Below are 16,358 nucleotides of genomic sequence, written 5' to 3'. Positions count from 1 at the left end.
AATAAAATAAAATAAAATAAAATAAAATAAAATAAAATAAAATAAAATCACAATTCCAAGGGATCAAGCATAGCTAAGACAATTTAGAAGAACAAGGTGAGAGGAGACTGACCACAAAGATATAGGAATTCAGCCAATGTGGTTTTGTGATGTAGGGGTAGATGGATGGATCAAAGGAACAGAAGGGTGAGCCTAGAAACAGACCCTGAAATGTCTGGAAACAGACATGAAGAGTGTTAGCTTTGCAGGTCGAGGGAAAGAATGGGCGTCCATGAATGGAGCTGGCTCTCAGATACTCACATGAAAAAAAGCATAGCCTCATCTACTTCCTTAATATGAAAATAAATTCCAATGAACCAAAGACTTAAGACAAAAGCTCCAAGAAGGCCAACATGGGCAGGGCTCGATCCCACAGCCCTGGGATAATGACCCAAGCCGAAATCAAGAATCAGACCCTCAACAAACTGAGCCACTCAGGTGCCCCAAAAGTTGAAAGTGTTTAAAAAAAGGGGCACCTGGGTGGCCCAGTTGGTTAAGCCTCCAACTCTTGGTTTCAGCTCAGGTCATGATCTGGTGGTTCGCGAGTTGGAGCTGTGTATCAGACTGCACTGACAGCCCAAAGCCTGCTTGGGATTCTCTCTCTGTCCCTCTCTCTCTCTCTCTGCCCCTCCTGTGCTCTCTTAAAATAAATAAACTTTAAAAATTTTTTTACGTTTATTTATTATTGAGAAACAGAGCATGAGCATGGGAGGGACAGAGAGGAAGGGAGACACAGAATCCGAAGCAGGCTCCAGGCTCTGAGCTGTCAGCACAGAGCCTGACGCGGGGGCTTGAACTCCAGAATGGTGAGATCGTGACCTGAGCTGAAGTCAGACGCTCAACCGACTAGACCACCCAGGCACCCCAAAATAAATAAATAAACTTTAAAAAAAAAAGAAAGAAAGATCTAAGAGATCAACTTAGGATGAGAAAGGATTTCCTATCACAAAGAGTACAAATCCTTACAGGAAGAGATTGATATTGTGATCACATTAAGTTCAAATAGGGGCACCTGGGGGCGCCTGGGTGGCTCAGTCGGTTGAGCGTCCAACTTCGGCTCAGGTCATGGTCTTGCAGTCTGTGGGTTCGAGCCCCGCATCGGGCTCTGTGCTGACAGCTGGGAGCCTGGAGCCTGTTTCGGATTCTGTCTCCCTCTCTCTGCCCCTCCCCCACTCATGCTGTCTCTCTCTGTCAAAAGTAAATAAACATTAAAAAAAATTAAAAAAAAAAAATAGGGGCGCCCGGGTGGCTCAGTCGGTTAAGCGTCTGACATTGGTTCAGGTCACGACCTCACGGTTCGTGAGTTCGAGCTCTGCATTGGGCTCTGTGCTGATAGCTCAGAGCCTGGAGCCTGCTTTGGATTCTGTGTCTCCCTCTCTCTCTTTTCCTACCCTGCTCGCACTCTGTCTCTCTCTCTCTCAAAAATAAATATTAAATAAAATAAAATATATGCATATCAAAGAACATAATAAAAAACAAGTAAAAAGAACGCGCAGATTTGGAAGAGATATTTACAATGTGTGTAACTACCAAAGGTTACTATCCAGGGCAAATACAGAACTCTTACAAACACAAGAAAGAGACAATCCAAAAGAAAAAAAAAAAAAAAAAAACAAAAAAACGGCAAAATACATAAACAATTTACAAGAACAAAATGCAAATGGAATTTAACGCATGAAATTAATTCCTAATCTCGTTACCAATCAGGAAATGCAAATCAGATGCCACTTCATTCCCCTGCAACTGGCAAAAATGCTGAATTCCTAGACGAGGAGTTAGGATGCACATATCCTACAATCCAGCGACTTCTCTCCTAGTTATAGATCTCAGGGAGTTGTTTTACACACATGAGAAGTCACGGACAAGAATGCTCTCTAAAGAGTTGCTCCTAACAGCCCCAAATCAGCAGCAACCCATCCATCAACGGGAGAAAGGATAAATCATTACCGTCGTACAACGGAATGCTAAAGCAATGAGTTAATGATCTATACCTACATGTACTAACAAGAACGGACCTCAGAAACAACGCTGAGCCAAAAAACAAGCTACAGAATAATGTTATGTCTTATGCAAGGTTTTCTATAATGTAACATATCCATGTGTAGCAAAGCTATAAAGACATGCATGGAGACCCCCCAAATCAAGATAATTTCATCCAGAGAGGTGAAGCAAAAGGGCTCGGGGAAGAGGCTTCGCTTATGTCTGAAATAATTTGAGACAGAGACAATCCAGCTAACGCAATTACTGTAAAAATTAAGGACCGACAAAGCTGAGTCCTGGATACAAAGATATTTGTTCTGGTTTTATACTTTTCCATGTGCTTAAATTATTTCATACAAAATTTTCCAAAATCATCCTCCGTTTCTACCCCCTCTGGTGGGTCCTCTCTCTGGTCCTCACACCTGCCAGGCTCAGCTGGAGGCGGCTGCTCTGGACCTACTGCTGGGGCAGCAAATTCAAATCCTCCTTCCAACTGGCCTGCTCCTCACCTGTGGTCTCTGAGGATCCTAGAGAACACGATACCACCCCTGCCTGGTCCTGGCCTGTGCCCAGCGAGCTGCCGAAGCGGGTAGGATGCAGTCAGACCCTTTCCACATCACAGCAGACGCAGGCGGGGAGAAGTGGGAAGGTTCCTGTGGCAAGGCCGGAATATCCCTGCCCCTGGAGAGTCCCTATCTTCCCCCTTGGTGGCAGGCAGATCGCGGAGGGCACGGAGAGCAACAGCTTTGGATCTGGGAAGACACAGGTTCAAAAGCAGCTCTCCTGTGAAATCATTCCATGACCCTGGGAAAATTATTAGCTCAAGCCTCTGTTTTTACAGTTTTAAAATAAGAATAGGGGTGCCCGGGTGGCTCAGTCGGTTAAGCTTAAGCATCGGACTTGAGCTCAGGTCATGATCTTGGGGTTCGTGAGTCTGGGCCCTGAGTCCTGCATCAGGCTCTGCACTGACAGTGAGGAGCCTGATTTGGACTCTCTGTCTCTCTCTGTCTCTGCCCCTGCCCAACTCATGCTCGCACGCACTCACTCACGTGCTCTCTCTCTCTCTCAAAAATAAAATAAATTAGGGGCGCCTGGGTGGCTCAGTCGGTTAAGCGTCCAACTTTGGCTCAGGTCATGGTCTCACGGTTCATGGGTTCGAGCCCCACGTTGGGCTCTGTGCTGACAGCTTGGAGCCTGGAGTCTGCTTTGGATTCTGTGTTTCCCTCTCTCTCTGCCCCTCCCCTGCTCACACTCGGTCTCTCTCTGTCTCTTTCTCAAAAATAAATAAATGTAAAAAAAAAATTTTTTTAATAAATAATTAAATAATTAATAAACTTTTAAACTGAGAATAATGCTACCTACCTCATACATCTGTATACAGTGACCCAAAAGATGTCCAAGAGGTATTAAAAAAAAAAAATCGGGGTGCTTGGGTGGCTCAGTCGGTTAAGCATCTGACTTCACCTCAGGTCATGATCTCACCGTTTGTGGGTTTGAGCCCCGTGTCGGGCTCTGTGCTGATAGCTCAGAGCCTGGAGCCTGCTTCAGATTCTGTGTCTCCCTCTCTCTGCCCCTCCCCTGCTCGTGCTCTGTCTCTCTCTCTCAAAAATAAAGTTAAAAATATTAAAAACAAACAAACAAAAAAACAAGTACAGAGTCTCAGGTTTGCAAGATGAAAAAAAGTTCTGGAGCTCAACGGGGGTGAGGGCCGCAGAATGGTGTGAACGCATTAATATGCCACTGAACTGTGCGTTTAAAAATGGTTAAGATGATAATTTTACTTGTGTATCTTACCGCAATTTAAAAAAAAATCAGGGCAAAAGAGGCATGATCCTATTCTTGTTTTTAAAAAATTGCATCCCTAAGTTATTACTGTATGCATAGAAAAATCTGGAGAGCTATACATAGAACTATATTCAGTTAAGTCTGAGGGCGGATCAGATAGCAGAGGGTTGTCTATACCATATACTCTTCTGTTATTTAAATTTGGTACTTTTCTGAGCAGGAAAAATACCTGGGAAGAAACCCAGAAGGCCGTCCTCACCGTGCGGTTTCTGACGACTGTAAAAGTTTACCAGAAGTACCTGCCGTGTACTATGTTAGGAAAAGGTTGGTCCACCCCTGCCTGCCCCACCCAGGTGGCCGACACTCCACGGGGTGCTGTCCTCACTGCTGGGAAGCAGCACCCCAGGTTGGGTCGGCTCAGACCCTGGGGACAAATGACTTTTCCTCTGAGCCTCAGTTTCCTCAACTGCAAAATGGGAATATTACCGTACCTGCCTCAGAGGCTTACTGTGACTACTCAACATAATGCACCGTGTGGCACAGAGGAAGGTGTTACGCTTACCACAACCCACCTGTCGCTGCAGAAAACCCTCCGGGAACTCAGTGGGGGAAGACACCCGGGTGAGGGCTGAGCCACAAGGAATGGCATCTCCAAGTACAAACCAGACCCCCCAGAGCCCTCCAGGACCTGCCCCCGTCTCACAGACCACACTCAAGGGCCTTGAGCTTCTGGAGCCCCACCCAGGCTCAGGACCCCAGGAAAGGACGGAGGTAGAGAGCTGGCGATTTACTCTCAGAACCACCCCTTAGGTATCAACCGATGTCGTTGATTTCCTCCTGATGCTTCTTACAGAGGGGGAAGGGAGTAAGCAATGATGTGCTGCCCTCTCCATCCCGGAGGGAGACCGCCCAAGCGTGCTCCTGCCCCCGCGTCGGCCTATGGAGACTTGGCTTTCACACTCAAGCCGTGGCAGGCCGGCCAGGCTGCGGGTAAACAGGGCACAGTGAGCCTTTTGTTAAAGCCCAAACAGAGATGCTGGGCAAGCTTCCCGGCAAGAGGGGAGGCAGGAGGCTGGCGCCCCTCCTTGTACCACACTTGGAAAGGCTGTCTCTCCAACACTCTCCCAGGGAAGGGGGAAGGGCCCTTCCCAAGAGGCCGGAGGAAGACGGTGGGTCGATGGCCCTGTCCCGGAAGGGCTCTGGGCCTTGTGAATCTCCTCCTCGGTCAGCACCCCTGGGCCTCCTCTGGTCCCAGAGCTGGGAGTGGGAGGAAAGGTCGCACCTCGCCATCTGGTGCACACAGCCCCCACCCACTCAAGAGCAGGGCATTGCCCTCCAGGTCCCCACACCCACTTGGGGTGAGTCAGCAGCGGGCCGGGGGCGCTGCCTGGCTTAGCACTCAGCCTGTGGAGCAAGGCACACCCTCACTTCCCGGGAAAGGAAGACGAGGAAGACGGGAGACAGTCGAGGCGGGAGGGGGAGGGAACAAGTTTCACTTCCAAACCGCTCTCATGTTTGCGCCGGGCCTCCCAAACAGGTCTGTCCTCATACAATCTCGCAAGGCTGTGGCCTAGCTTACAGGGTGAAGGGTGACAGGTGAGGGACACCCATCTGGGGCTCCTGGACTCACAGAGGCAACAGGCCAGGCTGGAGGCTCAAGCCACCCCCTCACCACACCAGGCTGGCGTTAGCGCTCCCGGCTACCGGCGGGGACCGCGTGCCAGCACTGAGCCCAGCACTTCCTGTGCCTCGGCTCCCAATCTCCACGAAAACCAGGAAGGTGGCTTTCCAATTCACCAGTGGGTGATCTTGGGAAAGTCCTCTTACCTCCCAGGGCTCTGGGTTTCCTCATCCGTAAAATGGCTCGTGAGTTGTAGTGAGGACTGAAAGAGGGAGTCCGTGGAAAGCTTTTGGCCGGTGCCTGCCACGTATTAAGACTCTGTAATGTTAGCTGCTGTTACTGTTACGGGAGGCGTCCTCATCAGTCCCTTTATGGGAGAGTGGTTAAGCGACCTGCCCAAGGCCACAGAGCTAGAAGATGGTGGGAAAGATCACTACCAGTCTGCCTTTCCATTACGCCAATCTGTGTCGAAGGCTAGCGGGGCTCCTGACCCTACCTGAGCGCCTGGAACCCTGGAAATGCTTCCTAAGACAAGACCTCCTTTTCCCGAGGGGTACATGGAATCAAGGGCTTCTGCAGGGAACCCGAGCAGAGCATACTCAGACGCCTCTGGTGTCTCAGGTATAGCTTTAAGGAGACTCTAGAAAGGAGCCCTGCTCTGTCGGGTCTGGGCCCAGAAGCCAGATGCCAGATCAGGGTCCGTGGTGGCAAAGGGGCCTTGGAGGTGGGCCTTGACCTGCTATGAATGCCAGCACTGCCTGCCTGGACAGGTTACAAAATGGGGGCAGGAGCACCTAAAGGAGGCTGCAGACACATCTTCTGCTGAGATCCCAGGGGACTGGGACTGAGACCAAGGTAAGCTGCCTGCGGCCCAGCTCTCTGGGCTGGAGGGGGGTGCTGCCCCCAGAGATCCCAACACAGGGCACCAGGGGGGAGGTGTGAAGTGCAGGATCCCTGTGCACCCAGCTTCCTGCCGCCCCCTGCCCCCCATCGGAACATTTGTCAACAGCCAACTCCGGAGTTCGGTGCTGGCACCTCTGAGGGTGTCCAGGTGGCATGTGAGAGCTCTGGAATTTTATAGCCACTTTTACTCCGGTGGAAGGCTGCTCCAGGCAGGAGGCTATATTGCAGCAGCCTATTTAATTTTGAGGTTTTAGGCCCTCAAGAGACAGTTAAACATAGAACTTACTACGAGATGCAGCAGCAACGCATCGGGAGAGATAGCAGGGGATGTTTGCGGCTGGGAGTAAAAGCCGTTCTAGAAACCTCAGTCCCAACACATCCTAGACAAGGGATGGTTAACCCCCCGACACGTTCTGGGAAGTCACTAGAATCCCCGCTGCTGAGGACAGCTCGGCCCTGCTTCTATACCAAGGGTGTCAGATGGACGCCTTTGCCAGAGGTGGGGACCAGGGCTGAAAGCATCGCCCTGCTCAGTGTCTCCTGGGATGGTCCACAGACCGGCCGCCTCACGACAGCCTGGGAGCGTCCTGAGAATGCAGATTCCTGGGCCCACCCCTGCCCAGGTGTGTGGCGATGGGTCCCCGGGGAAACAGCATGGTCAACAAGCCCCCCCACCCCTACCCCAGGGAAGCTCTAAAGTACCTCCAAGCCTGAGAACCTGGAGAAAAAGAAAAACGGAAGGTGGGGTGGAAAGAGCACAGGCTGCCAAAGCTAACAGCTCCGGGTTCGAGTCCCAGCTGTGGTCTTTGACGGTGGAGCCATCTCACAGAGGAGACCGTGGCGGGGAGCTGCCATATGTATGCAGTGACCCGACATACCACCCAGTGCTCCGACTGTGGCCACTGGGGACAACTGGGGGACAGGAAGACCCTGCCGTTAGAACGAGGGAGAAGGCGGACAGCCCAATTCCTGGAGCCAAAGTGTCTCCAGAGAGAAGGAAAAGAGACTGCAGGGAAAGAACAGGAGGAGGGAACCCGGTGAGGAAGAGGGTCAGGTCAGGGAGCCTGAGAAGGCCACCAGGTCAGGGACACCTCGTTCCCAGCTCCACCCTGCCAGACCACAAAACCAGGCTGCCAGGCCTGAAATCCCTCCTGCCCCAACAGAGCATCTTCAGACCCGGGTCACAGGGCAGGCCCTCTGCCTTCTCCTCCCCTGCCCACCCTCAAGGTTAAAAGCTGAAAGGAGAGGGAGGGGCATCTGGCTGGCTCAGTCGGTGGAGCATGTGACTCTTGATTTTGGGGTTGTGAGTTCGAGCCCCGTGTTGGGTGTAGAGTTTACTTAAAAACAAAATCTTTAAAAAAATTTTTTTAATGTTTATTTTTGAGAAAGAGAGAGAGAGAGGGAGGGAGGGAGGGAGGGGCAGAGTATAAGCGGGGCAGGGGCACAGAGAGGGGGAGACACAGAATCTGAAGCAGGTTCCAGGCTCTGACCTGTCGGCACAGAGCCCCAGACGGTGCTTGAACTCACGGACTGCGAGATCATGACCTGAGCCGAAAGTTGGATGCTTAACCGACTGAGCCACCCAGATGCCCCCAAAATAAAATCTTAAAAACAAAACAAAACAAAACAAAACCCAATAGGAGCATTCCAAAGGGACCAAGACTTCCCCCAGGAATTGCCAGGGTCAGTGAGTCAGGGCCAGACTCAGGCAGCACAGCAATTCGTGCATGTCCCTTCCAACCCCCCCAACCTGGCGCCTGCCCTAGGTAGACAGAGGAGGCCGAAACCTCTCAGGCCAGCCCAGGCCGTTCCCTCCAAGCTGTCCCTGGCACGGAGGAGGATTTCTGATCTCAGATAAGTTGGACCTGCTGCTTCCTACTCGTCCCTGGCCAGAAGAACTTGGCTCAGGCTTCCCCTTCCTCTCCAGGAGGTAGAGTTCCTCAAAACCAACAGGAAACTCCTATAGGGCAGGGCTGGGGTTTGCTGACCTCCTCTCAGTAAACAGGAGAGTCCACAAAATCACACACCAGGTATTTCCTACCCCCCTCGGTGCTGTTGTCAATGCGCTAACAGCTCAAAACCCCAGAAAGGTGAGGATGGGGGCAGTGGGGGTGTGCTGACGGGGACACACACACACACACACACACACACACACACACACACACGGATCCACCCGGGCCTGGGAAAGAGGGCCTGCGGGAACCAGGAAATGAAACAAGAGCAAGCTGTGAACCAGCCGCCCTAGCAAGACTTGACATGGGGAAAATAAGCAAACAGTAACACCACATGTGGAATGATACCCTCCTCCCCATTCACCTCTCCGGAGATGGGATCGCGGGAGACTTTCGCTTTCCGTGACATCAAAATCAAAGTGTTATAAAAACGTATAATGAACATGCAACTCTGCTGATAGTTAAAAAAAAAAAAAAAAAAAATTACTGTTTCTTTTAAAATCCAGGCTGGGGAGGGCCAGGCCCTCCTTAACAAAAAGCTGAGGTGACAGGTGGATGCAGCGAGGCCTGGGGCACAGAACAAAGGACCCTGGCTCAGGATTCCAGGATCTGGTTCCAGCCCCACATCCCCACCTGCCTTCCTGAACTCTTGGGCAACTTTCCCCACTTTGAGCTTTAGTTCCCACATCTATAAACGAGGGATGAAGGCCACTGCCTGAGTTTCCCCAAATGATCAGAGGAAATCATTGACAAGGGTGCGTTTTACAAATGATACAGCAATCTATCCACGTACCCGCTAAGGTTATGAGACACGTCCGGGGACACACGCTGCTAAGTGCCTTCCCTTTATCAACATATTTAAAGCAAGATGAGGTACTAAAATCATCACCTTTTTATGGCTAAGGGAACAGAGGCTCAGACAGGTACAGCGGCTGGCCCACAGTCACTCACCAAACCCACATCCCAGACTATGAAGTCTGGGTCCCAACCAGCGCACTTTCCCACCTTTGGGAACTGTTTTCCAAAGCGTGGGCCAAGGAACCCCAGTCCCCAAAGACGTCCACGCGATCAATTAACTGTGGCGACGCGCAACTTGCCGGCCCCCTCTCAGAGACTCATCGTGCTCCCTTCGATGCAGTCAAGGCTAAGAAGTCCCACAGCAAGGTCAAGTTGTTTTCCAGAGTCATCCAACCACTGCGACCACAGGTACGGGCGTTCCACGGAACAACACCTTGGGAAATGTGGTCACGGGACGGTCCGGTTAACAAGTCAGACCGACAAGATGTGGGCTGGGGGAGACAAAAAAACAGAGGTTCGCAAGGAAACCTAATGTTGGCGTTTCAAGTACAGCTACCACATACTCCTCAGCTGGCCACGGAGTCGGGAGGAGGAAGAATTCTCTCCTGCCACCTTTGCCCTAGATGCCCTGGACCCGTAGTAAGAATAGCAAAGGACCGCAGAGATGGAGATACTGCCCTTTGCCCCCTCGGCTGGGGCAGACACCTGACTGGAGGCTGGCCTGGCGGCGGGGGGCGGGGGGGGGGGGGCAGTCCTTACCCCGTGGACGGTTCTGCTATCTGCGTGCTGGCTGTCGGTGCTGAGGCTGGCCCACGTCTGTCTGGGCAGGGTCCTGGCATTCCTCTCGCTCCATGGAAGCTGCCTCCCTACGAGGAAGCAAGAGCTACTGTCAGCAGGGATGTGTGTGGCTATCAAGAGTTACCTGCTGTGCTGCCAACATTTTCTGAGTGCTTGCTCAGTGCCAGGCCCCGGACTGGGCTCTGGGGTGGTAAGAGAGAACCAGACAGCCTACTGGGAGACGCCAAGGCAATGATTACAGTCAGCTCTTGGGAGCCCAGAGCTCTGCTGGGGGTACCCGGAAGCTACGGGGACCCAGAGGAAGCATGAGACCCAGACCGGTGGGGTCAGAGAAGGCTCCCTGGGAAAGGTGTCGCCTGAATTGACTTCTAAGGAAGAGCAGAGGTTGGAGAAAGAGTACAAGTTCGCCTGGAAGGGAGAGAACGCGACATCTAGACAACGCTGAGTGGTTCTGCCTGGCTAGATCTAGGACCGGAGGTGGGAAGTGACGGGACGTGAGCTCCCGTGGGGCGAGCTGAGTCCAGGCAAAGGCACAGCTTCAGCCCAGACACACGAGTTCGACGCATACACAAAATCCAGCCAGCACCTGTTAGTCAGGAAGCATTTAGTGAGTATCTAAACACGCGAGGCACTCTGCTCAAAACCATTCACAAGACTGGAAAAGACAAGTTAGCAGGGTGGGAACAGAAGTGTGATCAGACTACAGTAGGGGTAAGGGGGAGTATCCAGACCACTAAGAGTTGAGACTGTGGCCCCCAGCCATCGGGAAAGGCCAAAGGATATGCAGGAGTTAACAGGAAGGAGGGAGTGCAGGTAGGGAGTGCAGGGGCAGACAAAGGGACTCAAATGGCTCTAAGAGGGACTGTGGAGCCTCTTAACCACTTATGCCAGTAAGCATTTAAAGACACCTACTCAGTGCTAGGCACCATGCTGGGAGGAAAGAAGCAGAAGACAGTCTCCAACCCAGAGGAGAGGTACAGAAGTCAATAACCCAGCAAATCCACACAAGGGAGACGGCCACTAGCAGTAAAGTACCTAGAGCTGTAAAGGCACGGAGGCCACTAAGCCAGACTCTAATCCACCCCACCCTTCTCAAGGACAGGATACCCACTGAGGCTGGGCAGCCCAGTCACTTGCCCAGGGCACAGCCCGGACCAGAAGTCAGGCCTCAGGACTCCCTGTCACTGATTCTTCTAGTCTCACCTCTTCCAGGAAACACACACTGCACACTTCCAACATATTCACCCTGAGCTAATGCCTCCTTCCTCTGTAATATTTCTATTATTACGCTGGCCATTGTATCAACGTTTTCCTGCCTGCCTCTCCTCCCAGACTGCAGCTCAGAGGAGGCCAGGGACCATGTTCTCTAGCATCATTTCTGGTCCAGGCCAGGCACTGACTAAGGAATAGCTGGCTGGCTGGCTGGCTGGCTGGCTGGCTGGATGAATCAAGGCATAGAGACATGGTGTACTGGGCTCTAGGGCCACCCGACTTCTCATGAGGTCTTAGACCATTAACCTGTGCTTCAGTGTCCCCATGTGAAAATGTGGAATCACCGCCACTCTCAGGAGAGGCAGTCAGGAGCCAGGCCAATCCCTTCCCTCCAGGTCCTACAGGTGAGGTCCAGGCCAAGCCAGATAGCAACCCAAGGCCCAGCCACTTCCCCACGTTCTGACCTACTGGGGCAGTCCTCAGGACCCTCTCCTGTCCAGAAAGGCCACTCAAAATTTGCAGAGGAAACTGCTTCCTAGTGGGTATGCCCAAGGGACGGAGCACAAAAGCATATGGCTGAGTTTGGGGGAGGAGGGAGACTGGGGGCAAGAGTCACAAACATTTCTTGGGCCCCTGCTCTGTGCCCTGGACGGCAGAGAGATATTAGACTCTACCCCAAAGCACCACTAAGACCGGGAAGACAGGGAGGCAGAGGCCCTTAATTCATGCCCCAGCATCTCTCCAGTCCTCCAGAACAAGTCATTGCCTTCCCTCGAGAGCCAGAGAAAGACTTGACCTTCACGAAGGCAATGCTCAGTGTGACTGAGCTATGGGCACTGCCCAGTCCCTCTGAACAAACTCCCACCCCCCCCACCCCCTCCACAGGAAGTATCGCCAATAGCAGACCTCCTCCTCCTCCTGCCTCCAGTCCATCTGACTGCTGGTCTCTCTGTTCAGAGGGGTTAAAGAAACTCCTAACGGAAAAGGTGGGAGAGATCCATGGAAGCCTTTCGGCTGCACCGAATCCCTCCTCCACAATCTAGGCCCAAATTCCCTTTCCCTCCCCAAGCTCTCTCCCTCCTCATCCTCACACCTCATTCTCAAAAGTCTTCCTGGAGTAGAACTGGGGAAGAAGCATCAGAGGAGTGTGATCAGCCCCCCCCTTCCAGCCCAGTCCGGATCAGAGGGTTGTTGGCCCCCCCCCCCCCCCCCCAACCATCTCTCCTCCTTCCCAAAAAAGGCAGTAGTTGCATCAGCTGAGAACCAGCCGAATCTTGGTTCACTACAGTCCAGACCAAGGGGAAGAAGCAGTCAATAAAAGAAGCAGAATCATCATGAACCCCAACCACCTCGGCCATGCTCCTTCAGCCTGGTAACCAACTTTGCTGGATCTCCAGCCTGGACCGCATCAGATCTGGTTCTCAGGCCCATACGGATGCACAGGACGTGGGCAGGGCCTGGAGACTCGGACCCTGAACCATTCTTCCTAGGAACCCCTGTTCACACGGGGGGCCCAAGATCTTGGCCAGGGATCCTGCCCCCCCAAGTCAGGGCACTATTCCCGCCTGATCAAAAGGAGGGAGGGGTCCCGGGGCCAGGAGCCCAGGAGAAGAGAACAGGGGAAACCTCTGAAAACGAAATGAAAGCTGCCAAGGAGAAAGCTCAGAGGTGGAACGTCTAGCAAGGGGGGAGTGTGTGCGTGTAGGGGTTAGGATCTGAGGGAAACCCAGGGGATGACAAGGGGACCTGGGGGAGCCCAGGCGGAAACTCCCGGTCGGTAGAGCACAGGGAGGCACTGGGGTGCCTGGGAGGGGGCTCGCGCGCCCCGGCACCGGGGAGAGGGTGGGGTCCCGGAGACCTGGACTACCCGGGAGCCTGGAGGTGGGCCAAATTGAGCCGCGGCGGGGGCCCCCAGGGAGCCAGCCCGGGCGGGCAGAGCCCAAGCTGCCCGGGGCGCCGGGGCCGGGCAGCTGGTTGGGGGCGGGTAGGAGTGGGTTTCTAAAGGTGACAGTTCGCGCCCCTTTCCCCGCCCCACCTACTCACCTTGTCCCGTCGGGTCCGGCTGCCCAGCAGGCAGCCCCGCGCCCCGGCCGCTCCGTCCCGCCGCCGGCCGCTGCGCCCCTCCGGCGCCTCCTTTTGTTTGTCCCTCACTGCACCACTCAACCTCCTCCGCCCCGGAAGTGACGTCACCGCCGGCTCGAGCGCGGCAGCTAAGGCGTCGCCATTTTTTTGACGGGAGTTCTCTCCGTGCCTTCACACCCTCGGTTCCTACTGGCGCCATGTTGGTTTGGGGCGGAAGTAGCGGAACCCGGGCTCGGCCCCCTTAAAGGGACAGGAACTGCTGTAACCTTCGGGGCTCGCCGGGGGACGAGCGGTGAAGCCGCCGAGGCCGGGGTGAGTATCCGGTGCCTGCGCGTTGCTGCTGCTCCGATGCCGGGTGCCGAGGCCGGACGACCTGTTAACCCGTTCCGAGATCGTTTGTGCCAGAAAACTCGCTGCGTTTGGTACTGCTGGTACGGCGGAGTGGCTGCGCCGAAATCTTAACCCAACCTGGAGCTGCCCGGGGGGATAAATTGCACGCGCTGGACGCTGACCCGCACTTGGACGCTGGGAACCCGCCAGGCGGGTCCTCTGCACCCATATCCTTCACCCCCCACCCCCCGCGATAGTACCTGTGGGGAGCATGGAGCCCCAGGTAACTCGGTCATTTATAGGCAGAGCCGGGACACAGCTCTGTGGAGCCCGAGTCCTCGCAGTTCCCACACTGATGATAGTAACAGCAACCACATTAAGAAATAATCCATACAGTGGAATGCTGTGCAGCCACTAAAACGAAAAATGTTCAATATGCACTAACGAGATCCAAGATACCTTAGATTTAAAAAAAACAGGAAAGGGCAAAAGAACAGCGTAGATCGGCGCTACAGTTTGTGTAAAAGAACGTGTGTAAGGAGTGTGCGTGTCTGCGGGTGTGTGCAGCAGGCGTCTGGTAAGATGCACAAGAAGTTTTAACTGTGGTGGCCTCGGACAGAGCTGGAGTCCTGGGTAAGGGTTAGGGAGAATTTACCAGCATGTGCACAGGCTAGTTATTTTTTGAGTAAGATGATGTGTAAGATAAGAACTGCTGGCACCCATCAAGTGTGGAGCCAGTGCCTGGTTTCAGCCCTCCTGCTGGAAGGTCCGATTTTTCCCTTGTCGTGAGAGGAGGAAATAGGCTCAGAGATTAGGGACTTTAGTAATATCTCACGGCCAGCAAGAGGAGAAGCTGGAATTTGAGCCCTGGAGGGTTTTACCCTTAATGCCCATGGTCTCCAGGCCCCACTTCTTAGCGGGAAGCTTTTTTGTTATTAACCACACAACAGCCAGTGTGGAGTCTGGCACACCGTAAGTATCCAGTAACTGTTGATTGGCTATTTACTGGCTGAGCAGGTAGAACAAGAATAGAACGGAGAGAAGAAACACTGGGGGCCAGAGCCCAGACTGGAGTCCAAGGCTTGCCCCCATCCATCTTGGGGGCTGTGAACCTGGCACATCCCTCCCTGAGCCTCCATGTCCCCATCTATAGAGCTAACAGTCATGACCACCACCCCTGCCACCGGTGCTCCCACCTGTCCTACCCTGTGCATTACACGCAGATCCGTCCCATTTTACAGATCAGTAAGTGAAGCATAGAGAAATTAAGGAAGTTGCCCAAAGAGGGTCCCCACAAGGCCTGACTCCCCCACTTCACTGAGAGAGGTTGCGAGGCTCCTGGGTCTCTCCCTCAGCCTCTAGGCACTAATGCTTTGGGAGACCTACGCTTCTGGTTGAGCTGCCAGAGACTGAGGATCTGGTGGGGAACAGGACACACGGTTCCTGTCCCTGGAGTCTAGTGAGGGTGACGGACAACCCAGCAGTTAACGTCCCTGATGAGCTCTGTGGTGGATGGAAGCTCAGGTCGTAGTTGTACAGTGGCAGGGGCATCTGGCTCCGTCCGTCCGGGTGGAGTCAGAGAGGGCGTCTCAAAGTAGGTAACTTTTAATCTGTGTCTGAAAGATGGGCAGGGTGTCCGGAAGGAGGAACGATGAGACTAGAGACCCAAGCAGAGCGGTGACCCACGTGATCAGAGACCGCGCAGGTTGGAAATGTTCAGTCTGGCTTCTGCACGAATCACTCCTTGCTCCTGGAGAATGCCTTCTCAGGACCACACCTGTGGCTTTTCCACCCTCCACTCCACACTTCACCTTTGGTGCAGCTCCAAACAGGAGGACGCCCTGATTTTATAATCCAGGTGGGGGCGACAAAGGAACAGGGGAGAGCTCATAGAAAGGAGGAAGTTGTTTACGGACACACCCACCTCCCACACAGACCCCCCCCCCACCCCATCCCCCAAATTCCTCCGGCCTCCAGATCGGCGGCCAATTTGCTGTAAGCAGAAACTCTGCCCTGGTGAGTAAAGGCGTCAGCACTGGGAGCTCCCGTCTTCCGGGCTGCTTAAGCCCGCTTGGTTTCTCAGGTTGAGTGCCGGCCATGACCCCTCCTCTTCCCCCCTGGTTCTGAATAGTCCTGTAGCCAGCTGGGCAAAGTCACACCAGCTGCGGTGGGAGAGGTACTCCTGCCCCAGCCGACGTGGGGCCACATCCCACTGCCAGACGGCACTGCCAGATCCTTGAAACAACTACCAGATGGTCATTCTGTTTCCTCATTCCTGGACAGCAGTGTAAGATCTGGATTTACAGCTGGGGTCCTTCTGTGATTTTCTAGAACTCTGACTTTGGGTAAGTCATTTCCCTGCTCTGAGCCTTAGTTTCTCCATCTGTAGAACTGGTATGACGGTTTCTAATGTTCTTGCCAGGCATTAAATATATAAACATAGAGGGGCACCTTGCTGGCTGAGTCGGTAGAGCATGGGAGTCTTAATCTCAGGATTGTGAGTCTGAGTCCCATGTTGGAGTACTCAAAAAAAAAAAAAAAAAAAAGACCCTTCCTTTATTAAAAAAAAATTTTTTTTAATTGAAAAAAGTAAATGTATAAACATATATACTTTCTCCCATGTGTAAAACTACCTTAGGGGCGCCTGGGTGGCGCAGTCGGTTAAGCGGTTAAGCGTCCGACTTCAGCCAGGACACGATTTCGCGGTCCGTGAGTTCGAGCCCGGCGTCAGGCTCTGGGCTGATGGCTCAGAGCCTGGAGCCTGTTTCCGATTCTGTGTCTCCCTCTCTCTCTGCCCCTCCCCCGTTCATGCTCTGTCTCTCTCTGTCCCAAAAATAAATAAAACGTTGAAAAAAAAA

General features: G+C 53.2%; 2 protein-coding genes across 9 annotated transcripts in view; one reads left to right on the top strand and one right to left on the bottom strand.

Moving 5' to 3' along the window:
- Positions 1-13,253, bottom strand: part of LRRC8A (leucine rich repeat containing 8 VRAC subunit A) — a 29,033-nt gene extending 15,780 nt beyond the window's left edge. Inside the window, exons 1-2 of one of the 3 annotated variants that reach the window (XM_040482570.1) lie at positions 13,132-13,253; positions 9,838-9,944 (exon numbers count right to left, since the gene is read on the bottom strand). The gene's annotated coding sequence lies outside the window, so the exon portion shown is untranslated. Of the gene's footprint in view, positions 1-9,837; positions 9,945-12,437; positions 12,905-13,131 lie in introns of those variants that run through there. The other 2 variants (XM_040482571.1, XM_040482573.1) reach the window with 2 other exon arrangements.
- Positions 13,254-13,375: 122 nt separating this feature from the next.
- KYAT1 (kynurenine aminotransferase 1) overlaps positions 13,376-16,358 on the top strand; it is a 35,394-nt gene continuing 32,411 nt past the window's right edge. For 2 of the 6 annotated variants that reach the window (XM_040482578.1, XM_040482577.1), the window contains exon 1: positions 15,532-15,845. The gene's annotated coding sequence lies outside the window, so the exon portion shown is untranslated. The other 4 variants (XM_040482576.1, XM_040482579.1, XM_040482580.1 and 1 more) reach the window with 4 other exon arrangements.

The sequence above is a fragment of the Herpailurus yagouaroundi genome, unplaced genomic scaffold, assembly GCF_014898765.1.
Source record: "Herpailurus yagouaroundi ecotype Mexico unplaced genomic scaffold, PumYag 160, whole genome shotgun sequence".
Classification (NCBI taxonomy): Eukaryota; Metazoa; Chordata; class Mammalia; order Carnivora; family Felidae; genus Herpailurus; species Herpailurus yagouaroundi.
Note: the sequence above shows the minus strand (reverse complement) of the source record. Positions and strands in the feature narration are given on the sequence as shown.